This window comes from Canis lupus, chromosome 21 (assembly GCF_048164855.1).
Source record: "Canis lupus baileyi chromosome 21, mCanLup2.hap1, whole genome shotgun sequence".
Taxonomy (NCBI): Eukaryota; Metazoa; Chordata; class Mammalia; order Carnivora; family Canidae; genus Canis; species Canis lupus.
The window spans coordinates 18,036,489-18,048,821 of NC_132858.1; the positions used below are offsets into that span (position 1 = coordinate 18,036,489).

The window sequence follows — 12,333 nt, forward strand, 5'->3', positions numbered from 1 at the left end:
TGCATATAATCCCTCTGGCAGAGTACATATTGCTTAGCAAATATTCCTTTTGCTCTTTTACCTTTAGTGGCCCCCTTCAAACAAGGCAGGACTGTGTGGCTTTCCTTCTAACCAGTGGACTGCAGCAGCAAAAGTCCATCATGATTCTGTAGCCTCTTATCCCCTGCTGTGGTGGCTCTGCAGTTTGCCTTGTCAAAAGTGCAGCTACAAAATGGCAGAGCCTCTTTGTGGGTATCTGAGTGACTACATGCAGCACAGGCCCCTGCCAATTTGCATGGAGAAAGTATTGTGAACAGTTTGGGAGCTGAGTGTTGCCATAGTAAACCTGGCCTCTTCTTTTATTTTTTATTTTTATTTTTAAAATTAAGATTAAATTTGCTAACATAGTATAACACCCAGTGCTCATCTTATTATGTGCCCTACTTAGTGCCCGTCACTCAGTCACCCCAACCCCCCACCCATCTCCCCTTCTGCAACCCTTTGTTTCCAGAGTTAGGAGTCTCTTGTGGTTTGTCTCCCTCTCTAATTTTTCCCACTCAGTTCCTTTCCTTTCCCTTATAATCCCCTTCACTATTTCTTGTATTCCACGTATGAGTGAAATCAAATTATGATTGTCCTTCTCCAATTGACTTATTTCACTCAACATAATACCCTCCAGTTCCATCCATGTGGAAGCAAATGGTGGATATTTGTCTTTTCTGATGGCTGAATAATATTCCATTGTGTGTGTGTGTGTGTGTGTGTATCACATTTTCTTTATCCATTCACCTGTTGAAGGACATCATGGCTCCTTCCACAGTTTGGCTATTGTGGACACTGCTGCTATGAACCATTGGGATGCAGGTATCCCATCGTTTCACATCAGTATCTGGGGTAAATACTCAGTAGTGCAATTGCTGGGTTGTATGGTAGCCATATTTTTAACTTTTTTGAGGAACCTCCACACAGTTTTCCAGAGTGGCTGCACCAGTTCACATTCCTACCAACACTGCAAGACGGTTCTCCTTTTTCCACATCCTCTCCAACATTTGTTGTTTCCTGTCTTATTAATTTTCCCCATTCTCACTGGTGTGGGGTGGTATCTCATTGAGGTTTTGATTTGTATTTCCCTGATGACAAGTGATGTGGAACATTTTTTCATGTGCTTGTTGGCCATGTGTAGGTCTTCTTTGGAGAAATGTCTGTTCATATTTTTTGAAATCTGGTCTTTTCTGACTAAACTGAACCTGCACATTGATTTTCATTATCTTTCTTAATCTTCCTTTCAACAATTCTTCCAAATAGGAAGCATCAATCTTTTTTTAATTAGAGAAAACTGATGTTCCAAAATGGTAAGGCATTACTTGAGAAGGTAATTCTATTTATGACTGTTTGCTATAGGTCTACCATTGTTGATTTTGCAGCCCCCAGGAATGAGTTTATTGAGAGCAGTGACTGCCATGAGTTACAAAAGGATTGGAAATTCAGAAGGTAGAGAATTGTCATTTGGACAGTAGGTAGTAGAGTCCTGGAGATACTGGAAACCATTTGGGAAGACATAAGTAGGGGAGTAGTCAAAGGAAGCATCCCTCTTTCTACTAATCTAATCTCTACTAATGGGAAATTTCACTGGGTTCATGATTTTTTCATTAACTTCCTCATAATGAGTTGGCATGTTATTCATACCATAAAAGAAAAAAAATCCTGACTGCCTTCGCATTAGTATGATTCCAAGTTATCATCTTCCACAGAGAATATAAGTTGATATCAGTGAGCACAGAGATGACAGGATAAAGAAGGAGCAATTGGGGAATTTAAGTGTGGTTGATTTGGGGTTGGGGACTCGGATATAGCAGTCAGTTCACTTAGATTATGTTAATTTGTAGCTCTGTGCTATCAGAGAGTAGCCCCAGAACCCTAGGAATTTGGAGGTGAGGTAAAGAGGGAGAAGGCAACATAAGGGGGGTAGAGGGAGTCCTCTAAGCAAACTTCACCAACCTTGTGGTTTTCACTAAACTAAACTAAACTAAACTAAACTAAACTAAACTAAACTACTAAACTAAAAACAAGCTGGTAGTTCTTCTCACCACTTCTTATATGCTACTGAAAGCTACGACTCTTTTTTTAAAAATTTAAATTCAATTTTCTAATATATAGTACATTAGTTTCAGATGTAATTTTTAATAATTCATCAGTTGCATATAACACCCCGTGCTCATCCCATCACGTGCCCTTCTTAATGCCTGTTACTCATTTACTGCATCCTCCTACCCATCACCCCTTCAGCAACCCTCAATTTGTTTTCCAGAGTTAAGAGTCTCTTATGGTTTTTCTTTCTCTCTCTGATTTTTTCCCTTTCAGTTTTCCCTTCTTCTGTTATGGTCCTCTGCACTATTCTTGTATTCTGCATATGAGTGAAACAATATGATAATTGTCTTTCTCTGATTGGCTTATTTAACTCTGCGTAATACCCTCCAGTTCTATCCACGTTCACGTACATGGCAAGTATTCATCTTTTCCATTGTACATATAGACCACATCTTCTTTATTCATTCCTCTGTTGGAGGACGTCTTGGCGCCTTCCACATTTTGAAAGCCATGATTATGAGGGCAAGCACCACATGGTGTTGAAACTTATCAGAGCAAGAAAATATGGGAAGAAAACAGGTTAGGATGAATGACTCTCATGGGCATTCTTTGGGAACTATGACTTTCCTGAATGTAGCTTTTACATCTTTGTTCCTCAGGCTGTAGATCAAGGGGTTCAACAGGGGGATGACCATGGGGTAAAAGACAGACACAATCTTCTCCTCTGGGAATTGGTCTGAGTTACTTCTCTGGTACATGAAGGCAAGTGTCCCGAAGAAGAGGACAACAGTGGTGAGGTGGGAGGCATATGTGGAGATGATCTTGGCTCTCCCACCAGCAGACCTCACCCTCAGGATGGCTCTGATTATGAGCATATAGGACGCCATGATGATCATGACATTGGCAAGGAACATGAACTTGGCAAAAAGAGGATGACAATCACATTTTATGTCATGCTGTTCCAGGCAAGCTTCAGCAGGGATGGGAAGTCACAGAAGAAGTTGAACTGATTGTGGTCACAGAAGGAGAGGGTGAAGGTGCATGTGGTATGCAGGATGTCCCCTGATACCCCATAGACATAGGCTGCAGCCAAGGATCCCCTGCAGGTGCCTGGAGTCATGGCCAGGTTATATGCAATGAGTTGCTGATGGCAACAAAGTGGTCATAGACCATCACTGCCAGCAGGAAACACTCTGTGCCTGCACAGATGGTGAAGAAAAGACCGCATAGCACATTGACCAAAGGAGATGACTATCTTGCCTGTGGCCAGTGTGTCTGTCCAGGATCTGAGGGGTGATCACTGAGGCATAGCAGGCATCCAGCAGGGCGAGATGGCTCAGGAAGAAGTACATGGGGGGGTGTGGAGTTGGACATCCACTTGGATCAGAATGATAATTCCCACATTCCCCAGAAGGGTGATGATATAGAAAATGAGAAACATCAGGAAGAGGGGAATCATCAGTTCAGGGTGATCTGTGAAGCCCACAAGGATGAACTCCATCACAGCAGTGAGATTATTATTTTATTTTTTTTTTGGGCCATAGACTTGATATAGCTAGATGGTTGGAAGAGGCAGATGGCATCAGAGATTCCAGAACTGAAGGCCTTTGCTTTCTTCAGTGTCAGATATTAGATGACAATCTCAGATATTCTCTGTTCAGAGAGAGAGAAGAAAATGTTTGCCATCTCGAGAATCTACAACTAGCAGTTACAATGGAGGGCTTTTACCTATCTCTCTGTCCCTCCTGAAATCAGTGGGTCAGTATTTCTTCAAGTGTGCTTGCTTGCTTGTCATCTTTAAGACCAGAGAATCTTAGACTGTCAAGACTGGAAGGGACCATTGTAGCATCTCTCTATTCTAGAATACCCCTGACAAATTGTTGCATAGCCCTCGGGTACACCAGGGCTACCTCAGATGGCCTCTTAGGCTGTGCTCTGCACTACTCCATGTGGGGCAGCTCATTGGCCTGTAGTGAGTGGTGCCTCCAGAGTTGTCAGATACAGGGCCTTGGGCTAATGCTTTCTGTGATGGGGACTTTGGGGGCACTCTATCTTTGGAAAGGTCTCCCTGTTGGGGAAGCCACATGGCTTCTTCCATATCTCCTACATGTTGACATATTCTACATACTGATGTTATGTTGAGTAGAATCCCTCTCTCCCAAGACAGTGTTAATGATCACTTTTATCTAATCTCATCTCCAAGTCAAACGTTTCTAGTTACTTCAGCAATTCCTTTTGAGTGTTTTCATCATCTGCTTCTGTTCTCCTGTGAACCAGGTCATCATCTGTCTCGGATTTCTTTCCCTAGGGTCTGAGAAAGAAAGCGACTCTGTGGAAACCTTTACATTTATGGAGACCTTATTCTGTGTCAGATATTTCCTTTCCACATTAACTTAGCGGTCATCCCAATAGTCCTAGAATAATCATTATGGGTTTCACTTTTGAAATGTGTTATTAGCTAAGGTTCAGAAAGTTAAAGTGGCTTGTCAAAGAATAAGTTGCAAGTGGTGAAGCCAGGATTTAAACCATGATGTCCTAACTCCAGGACATTGCTTGTTTTCCCACCCTACAATGGTCCTTCACCTTTTCCTTTAATTTTTAGCTTTCATAGGCTAGAGGTATGGGGTTTATAGTGTTTGGTAGAACCAATTTTCTATAGAAATAAGACTGATTCTTCACTTTCTGTCAGTAGAATGAATTATTTTGTCAGCTACTTATTGCTCTGGGCTCAACTCTCTGGGATAAAGCCTTTTGGGGATCAGGATGGAGGCTACTCTGTCAGGGATTCTAAGACTTCACTGAGAGGCTGATTGGTTAGGGTTAAAGAAGACTTGTTTGTGAACTATGGAGTTCTCACTGGCCATAGAACTTCCACAGAACATTTTGGGGTAATCTGTCAATTTTGATCCTTTGGGATTCCATGGCTCATAAGGCAAAAAGTGGTCCCAGGGTTTCAGACACAAAATACGAGGTCCACCAAGTTTCTAATAATTAACACCTTCAACAAGGTGTGGAAATTGATATATAGCAGATCTATTGCTTGGCAGTAGCCTGAGTATGGACGACCCTCGTTCTTTCCATTGCTTCCATCTTTTTTGGCCTGTGCTTTCTAACCTGGGTCTAGTGGACACTGAAGATGAAAGGAAGTCCTAGATTGCTGAACTAAAGGGAATTCTTGGGATTCTAAGACTAGTTTAAGCATCTTCCCTCCAGAACATTGTTATTACTGTGATATTTTTTTCTGTGCTCCAACCATCTGCTTATTTCTGTCCCTTTCTCAAAGGAGTTTCCTATCATTTCTATATTCCTTGCTTCCTTTAGCTGACCTGAACATAGTCATGGCTTATCACCCCTTAGCGTTTCATTGCTGTTAGTACTATGAGGAACATTATTTCAGGATTTCCTGGCAGAAATACTTTAAAAAGAGAGTTTTATTTACCCAGCTGTCCTTTTTTTTGGTGGGGGGGGCAGGGAGGGGTGACAGTCCAAAAGTCAAAAAGTTGAAAGGATATAGCCAGCCCCCATATTAACTGTCTGTTGTATCCAAAGGTACACAACAGCTTTCACACCTTCAGCTGGGCTGTGAATGGGGCTGGTATTGTGACATCTCTTTGAGACCTTTCCTTAACTCAGCTTGGAACTTTTTATCACAGACATCCTGCATTTGCACCCAAATCTATTATTTTGGTCTATGACTCAGGAGCTCCTTCTTTCATGGAAGTATTTTCCATCTTTATTTAGCCACAAAGGCTTTCTTTTTTCCTTCTTTCCACAGATGTGCAAATTTAGAGCTAAGGAACTCCTGCTTTAAGTGTGCCATGCTTAACTAGACATTCTCCGAGGACTCTTTTCTTGCTGCTCCTATCTCTGGATCCTAAGATTACAAATATGAGTTTCTCTGAGGGTCTTAATATATTACTCTGAATGCTTCAGAAAAAATGAATGTTTCAATAATTTGAACTAAATAGCCAATGAATTCAGATTTCTGAACAATCTTATGCTTTGCAGACTTATAGCTATATCCCACTGCTTAGTAGGATGTGGACTGTCATGATTGGCCAATCACAGCACCTTTGTTCCCAGAATGGTCCATAACCTTTCAGTCCATCCCTTTGACATGCCCCATAACACTGGTGTAGCAGCTCACACAGCCTGGCAACAGACACGCATCCTGCCCTAACTGATCTTTTTCACCTAGAGGGTCACATTCACCAGGCAGCTCTCTCCTGCACAGTGATCACTACAACTAGCATCTATTCAAGCCATTGGTTGTCTTAAAGGGAAAATGATGAGAATGTTCCTTGAAACTTCGAACAACTTTTAGCTGTTGTACTGTTTCTGTGTCCATCTGAACGTGGCATTATGTCAGGTGAGCATCTGGGTGACCGGGTTCTCTTTCTCTCCAGTGTTTGGGGGTCACTGCACACATGGCTCTCAGGATGGGCTCAGTGAACCTGAGACATTGAAATGGCAGCTCACATCCTCCTCTCCACACCTGTTGAAGGCACCCACAAGCCTCCAGAGACCCCGGACCTGACAGACACACAGAACCCGGAACTGGAAAGAATGATGTGGTGATGTGGTTCTGTGATTTTCCAGCTCTGCTTCTCAGACGTCCCAGCTTTTGCAGAGCTACCAACTCAGCTTCAAGCAACGCAGCAATTCCTTGAACTCTTGTAAACAGCCAGGTGCTTCATTTTATTTTGTTTGGAAAGGGGGTTCCAATGTTAAAAAGAGACTTGACTGCACCTGGTCTACTATGTTCTCTTCTTTTGGCAGATGGGAAAATTGAAGCCCAGAGAAGAAGCAACTTTACCCAGTGTGTCAGAAAACATTCCCTCCCCAATTTATCCTGGTGGGGGCTCTACACTTAGTGTCTTATTTGGAGCCTCAGGAGAGGCCATGGAGTCATTAAAGAACAAACCAGAACTTACAAGCCAGGGTGGGGCCACAGGGATGAGAAGGTTGTTGGGAAACTCAGAGGCCAGGGGCTCCTGACTTATCACCTTCCCCCTCACTGCACTTCCCTCCTGTGATATCCATTTCCACATCATCTTCTCGAAAGCTGCTCATTACAAGTATCTTTCTTTCTGACCTCACCAGCTGAGACAGCCTCCTCAGAGGGGTCCAGGCCCATCCTTGGTTCATGCTGTAAATACTTGGTTATTCAACAGTGTGGTTGTCAGGGGAGTAATAATATCCGAATGCCGACTATTATTCATTCCCTGCACTTGGCATATGTGTTATTGCAACCCTTGGCAAGGTATATACATTCCTATGCTTGTTTTATAGAAGACAGAATTGAAGCTTCAGGAAGGTAACTCGTCCTAAAGACTGCACAGAAAAAAATTTAAATTATGTTAAAAAACTTGGAAAGCGCATTTAAGTGTCTGGAATATATTTGCTCTCCCAGCATAGTTATAAGGTTTACATTACCGCCCAGGAAAAGAGCTGTTCCTTTTGTTGTTGTGAAAGAATTCTGTGAAGCATTATTGACATTTTCTGTTTTCTTTGCAGATCCCAGGAGATTGCTGCTGTGGTGATCTGAAAATTATAGAAAATGCAATTATCTCATCGTCCCCAGGTTGGCTGTACATGTATGTTGAACCCCCCCCCTTCAAATATGCTTCCAGTGGGTAGTAGGGCCAGACTGTTTACCCAGTTTACCCAGTGTCACTGGATGGAATCCAGAGCCTGCAACCTACAGGTCCTCCAGGTGGCTAACTGTTTTGCCTTCTTGCTCAAACAACCCAATTAAAATCATCTTGTTTCCAAATCACTGAATTTTCTGATCTAATTGAATCCTTTGGTGGTTTTAACATCTATTTATAGACATCACCTAGGAGGATGCTTGTGTGTGAAGGTGATAATGATAAACAGAAGACAGATGCTTTTCCACATGATTCACTGTCATGGTTTACCTTACAGTGGGGACTGTGTGAGCCCAGACTTACCTGAAGATCACCAAATGAAGGGCGAGGGCTTCTGGGAGGAGGCAGCCCCCTTCAGTAAGAGCTAACACTGCGGCCCCTGTCTCTCCATCTAGGGAAGAAAACAATGAGTCTGGGGATTAAAAGGCTCAGGGCGATAAGTAGAAAACCTGAATAACACCATTTCCCATGTTCCTCAGGGAGTGAACATTGTCACCTTCATGTCATTTCTTCCAGGGCTGGGGAAAAAAAACTGAGAGAGAATCCAGACTTACATTGACACATCACAGATGAAGGAACAGGCCCAGAAGGGTTGCATGGCTCTCCAGAGCTCACGTAGCTTCTCAGCTGCCAGCTGGAGGTTGTGCGGGGTGGTGAGAAGTGATGGGAGAAGGTGGCTACAGTGGGGAGGAGACTGGGACTATGGTAGCACATTCCATCAGGCTGGCTTTCCTATAAGTCTGGTTTGTCCACTTATGTCTCCTTCCAGACCCAGTTCAAGATTCACCATTCCTGGGAAGCCTGACTGGACCATAAATACAAGTTCCTTAGCCCTCAGTGGGCCACACACTACTTCCATTTTATCTTGTGGCAAGATCTTAAGCATCAAGTGTAAGCATGTGCCTTCCAGAGTATTCTGTGGGGATAGTGTGCAGTCTTACAGTGTATGTAACTTTGAAATGGAAGAAGACCACTGTACTGGTGGAAAATCGGTAACAACAACAAAGCAGGGTGCCTTGAATCCTATTTTGTTGTTGCCAAGGAGAAGGGGAGGGCCATTTCATCCATTCATGTATACTAACAATATGGCTTAGTTAAGCATATTTTTGGACTGTGTGTATATAGACATGCACACATATATACATGTATTTATTTTCTAGTTGTTTTCTTTAATAAGATAAATGCTTATTTCTATCCTATATGGAAGAAGCCTGGAGAGAAGGCAGCTTATGGCTGGTATGGTGGCTTAAAAATGTCATCAGGGGCTTAGGCTTCTCTGTCTTTCTGCTCTGCTGCTTTCTGAGTGTGGCTTCCAGTTTCAAGTTTACTTTATGGTCCATAATGGCTATCAGGCTCCAGCCATCACATACACACTCTGGATTGGAAGAATAAAAAACTAAAGGTAAGTGTTTTGGGTTTTACGCTATTACAATGCTTTATGAACATGTATGAACCTATATCCTGGTGGGCATGGGCAAGAATTTCTTCATTGTGTATACCTAGGTCACTGAAATATCTGGGTTAGTGGTTATGTGTATCTTTGACTTTTAAAGGTTAATTCCAAAATATTTTACAAAATTTAATTTGATAATACTCCTACTAAATTAAACTAGTTTATACTAATTTTTTACATATTTGTCAATAGAGAGGTGTCATACTTAAAAATTTTTGCTTATATAGTGAGCATATTGAGTTTTTAATTTGATTTTCCTGATTACTAAAGAGAATAAGCATCTCTTCATAGATATATTGGTTATTGCGACAGTCTCCTTGTGAATTGCCTGTTTGAGCATTTGTACTACCTTTTCTTTTTCTTTTAACCCATTTATTTATTTATTTATTTATTTATTTATTTCATGAGAGAGAGAGAGACGGGGGGGGGGCTTATGTCTCAGTCCATCCCTTATGATCAACTTCTTTTTTTTTTAATTTATTTTTTATTGGTGTTCAATTTACTAACATACAGAATAACCCCCCCGTGCCCGTCACCCATTCACTCCCACCCCCCGCCCTTCTCCCCTTCCACCACCCCTAGTTCGTTTCCTTATGACCAACTTCTCATAACATCAAGGTCCAATAGAAGGCACACGACAATATATTCAATACAAAGACAACTCTTGGTTATTCTTGAGACACAGGTAGTCCGAGAAGCAGGCTCCATGCAGGGAGTCCGATGTGGGACTCGATCCCAGGTCTCCAGGATCAGGCTCTGGGCTGAAGGTGGCGCTTAACTGCTGAGCTACCAGGGCTGCCCAACCCTTCCCCTCTTAATCACTTTTACACACACACACACACACACACACACACGATAGTAGATGTGATTGCAAATCTTAAAAATATTTTCTCACATTTTGTGTCCTGATTTTTCATCTTCTTTTTTTTTTAATAAGCTGAAGTTTCTCTCTCTTTTTATTTATTTATATTTTTAGAGTATACTTCATGTCCAACGGGGGGGGGAGGGGCTTGAACTCACAACCAAGAAACCAAGAGTTGCATGCTCTACTGACTGAACCAGCCAAGCACCCTGATTTTCATCTTCTTAATCATATTTTTGATCAACAGAACCTCTTTAATGAGTACTGACACATTTAGGGATGTGATGGGATGTTACCTCTGAGATTAGGTTTCAAAAGGACTATGGTGTCTGCCTTGGGCACCTGCTCCCATGAGAGTCATGTGTGAGTTTCTCTATGGAGAGGACCATGTACCAAGGAATGGGCATACTCAGCCAACAGAGGGGTGGACTCAAGTCTTATCAACATAATGAGAGCCCTGGCCAACATCTTAATTAGTTTTGTGAGACCGTAAGCCAGCTACCAACTAATCCAACTAACCTGTGCCTGGATTCCTCACCCACAGAAACGGTGCAATAGTTTGCTGTTTCAAGCTAGCTATTTGTTTGTTTGTTTATTTATTCATTATTTTTTAAAGTAGGCTCCACATCCAATGTGGGGCTTGCACTCATGGCCCTGAGATTAAGGATTGCATGCTGTACTGACTGAGCCAGCCAGGAGCCCCTAAGGTACCAATTAACAGCAATAGACAACTAAGATAGCCTCATGAGTGATGCTTTTGAAGGCAAACATAGTTTCAATACTTTGCTTACTTCTTAGAGTTCTTATTTTCCCATGGATGTTCAGCCTTTGATTTTTTTGTGTCTTTTCACCTTTTTATTTATTCTTTTCATGTTCTTTAGGAGTGAGGTTGGTTAGAAAAACCCCAGTCCACTGTATTGCCAGAAATGAAAGTCCTATTCATGTCTATGTTCTTAATGCTTTTCATTAGATATTTATTTAACACCTACTATGAGCCAGAAGGTGCACGAAAAAGGGCAGACAGTCTTTGCTTTTATGGGGGCAACAATAAAGAACATTCTACTAGGGGCAGTGATAAAAACAAACAGATATCAAGTATTGTTAAGTGTCTTGAAGAATAAATAGCAGAGTAGAGGGGAATAGAAAGTAATAGGCAATAGGGGAGTTATTATTTCAGATATGATGGTCAGGAAAGGTTTCTCCAAAATGAGGCCACACTTCAGGAGGGACCCGAATAAAGTAAAGGAGTAGGTCTTGTAGGTTGATTATGGAGGAAGAATGATTTGTGCAGTTTCTATTTTGTAGGCCTGCAGAAGATGTTGGGAAGAAGGCATGAGTCTCTCCTGACCTCCTTCCTTTTATTAAGAGAAGTTGAATGTAAAGAACTTGGACTTACTGCCTGGTTGGTAGATCTGAGAATCAGTGTTGCTTTCATTCTGTCAAGTGAACTTGGATTTAGTGCTTGGTAGGTAGATCCGAGAATCAGTGTTGCTCTCATTCTCTCAAGTGTCAACAGAGCTGCCTTGTCTGGGACAAGCATTATATGGCTGACGCTGACCTAAATGCCCTGGTGGCATCTTAGCAGTCTCAGAGAATAGGGTCTCTTCACCCCAGCTTCGTGTGGATTCTGAATGAATCTTCATGGAACACCCTTTATGTGGAATTTCTTCCAGTTTTTGTTTTAGTGGCTTAGCCAAGAACCTGCAGGTGCATAGGCATTTGCGAAAAGTAAGATCCTCTCTTTGTTAAAGTGTTCTTTCATATTTCATCTTTTGCAGACCTCTCCATCCAACTTTGAATGTTTTTTTTTCACATGACTTCCAGTTCTGAAGGAGGAAAACCATTTTTTTCTGATTCCTGGAGAAAGAGCCTAATGAGCAAGGCTATTTTGCCTTAAATGATTCTGTATCAAAGAAGGGACAGTTGTGTATAAAATGGCATTCAAAGGTGATATAATACAATAGATAAGAATGGAATTTCTGGAACTAGATTTCCTGAGCTCAAATCTATGGTTTTTGTGGCTTCTGTGACCTTGGGAAAGTTATTTTAACTTCTCTGTATCCTAGTTTACTCATGTCTAAGTGGGGATAGTAATTGCACCTATTATAGGGTTGCTAAAGCATCATAGTATTGTTTAAATGCATATAAAACTTCTTAGAATAAGGTCTGGCATATAATAGGAGCTATCATCATTATTATTATTTCATTATTAGGAACTAGGGCAATGAGTTGCTAGATATTTTAGACAGAGACCCACTCAGATTGTCTAACAGAATGTGGGTCTATGGCTAAGATTCTTA

At 41.7% G+C, this 12,333-nt stretch overlaps 1 pseudogene; it reads right to left on the bottom strand.

Annotated features, from left to right (window-relative positions):
- Window positions 1-2,194: 2,194 nt before the first annotated feature.
- On the bottom strand, window positions 2,195-3,583 carry LOC140613645 (olfactory receptor 9I1-like; annotated as a pseudogene).
- Window positions 3,584-12,333: the final 8,750 nt, after the last annotated feature.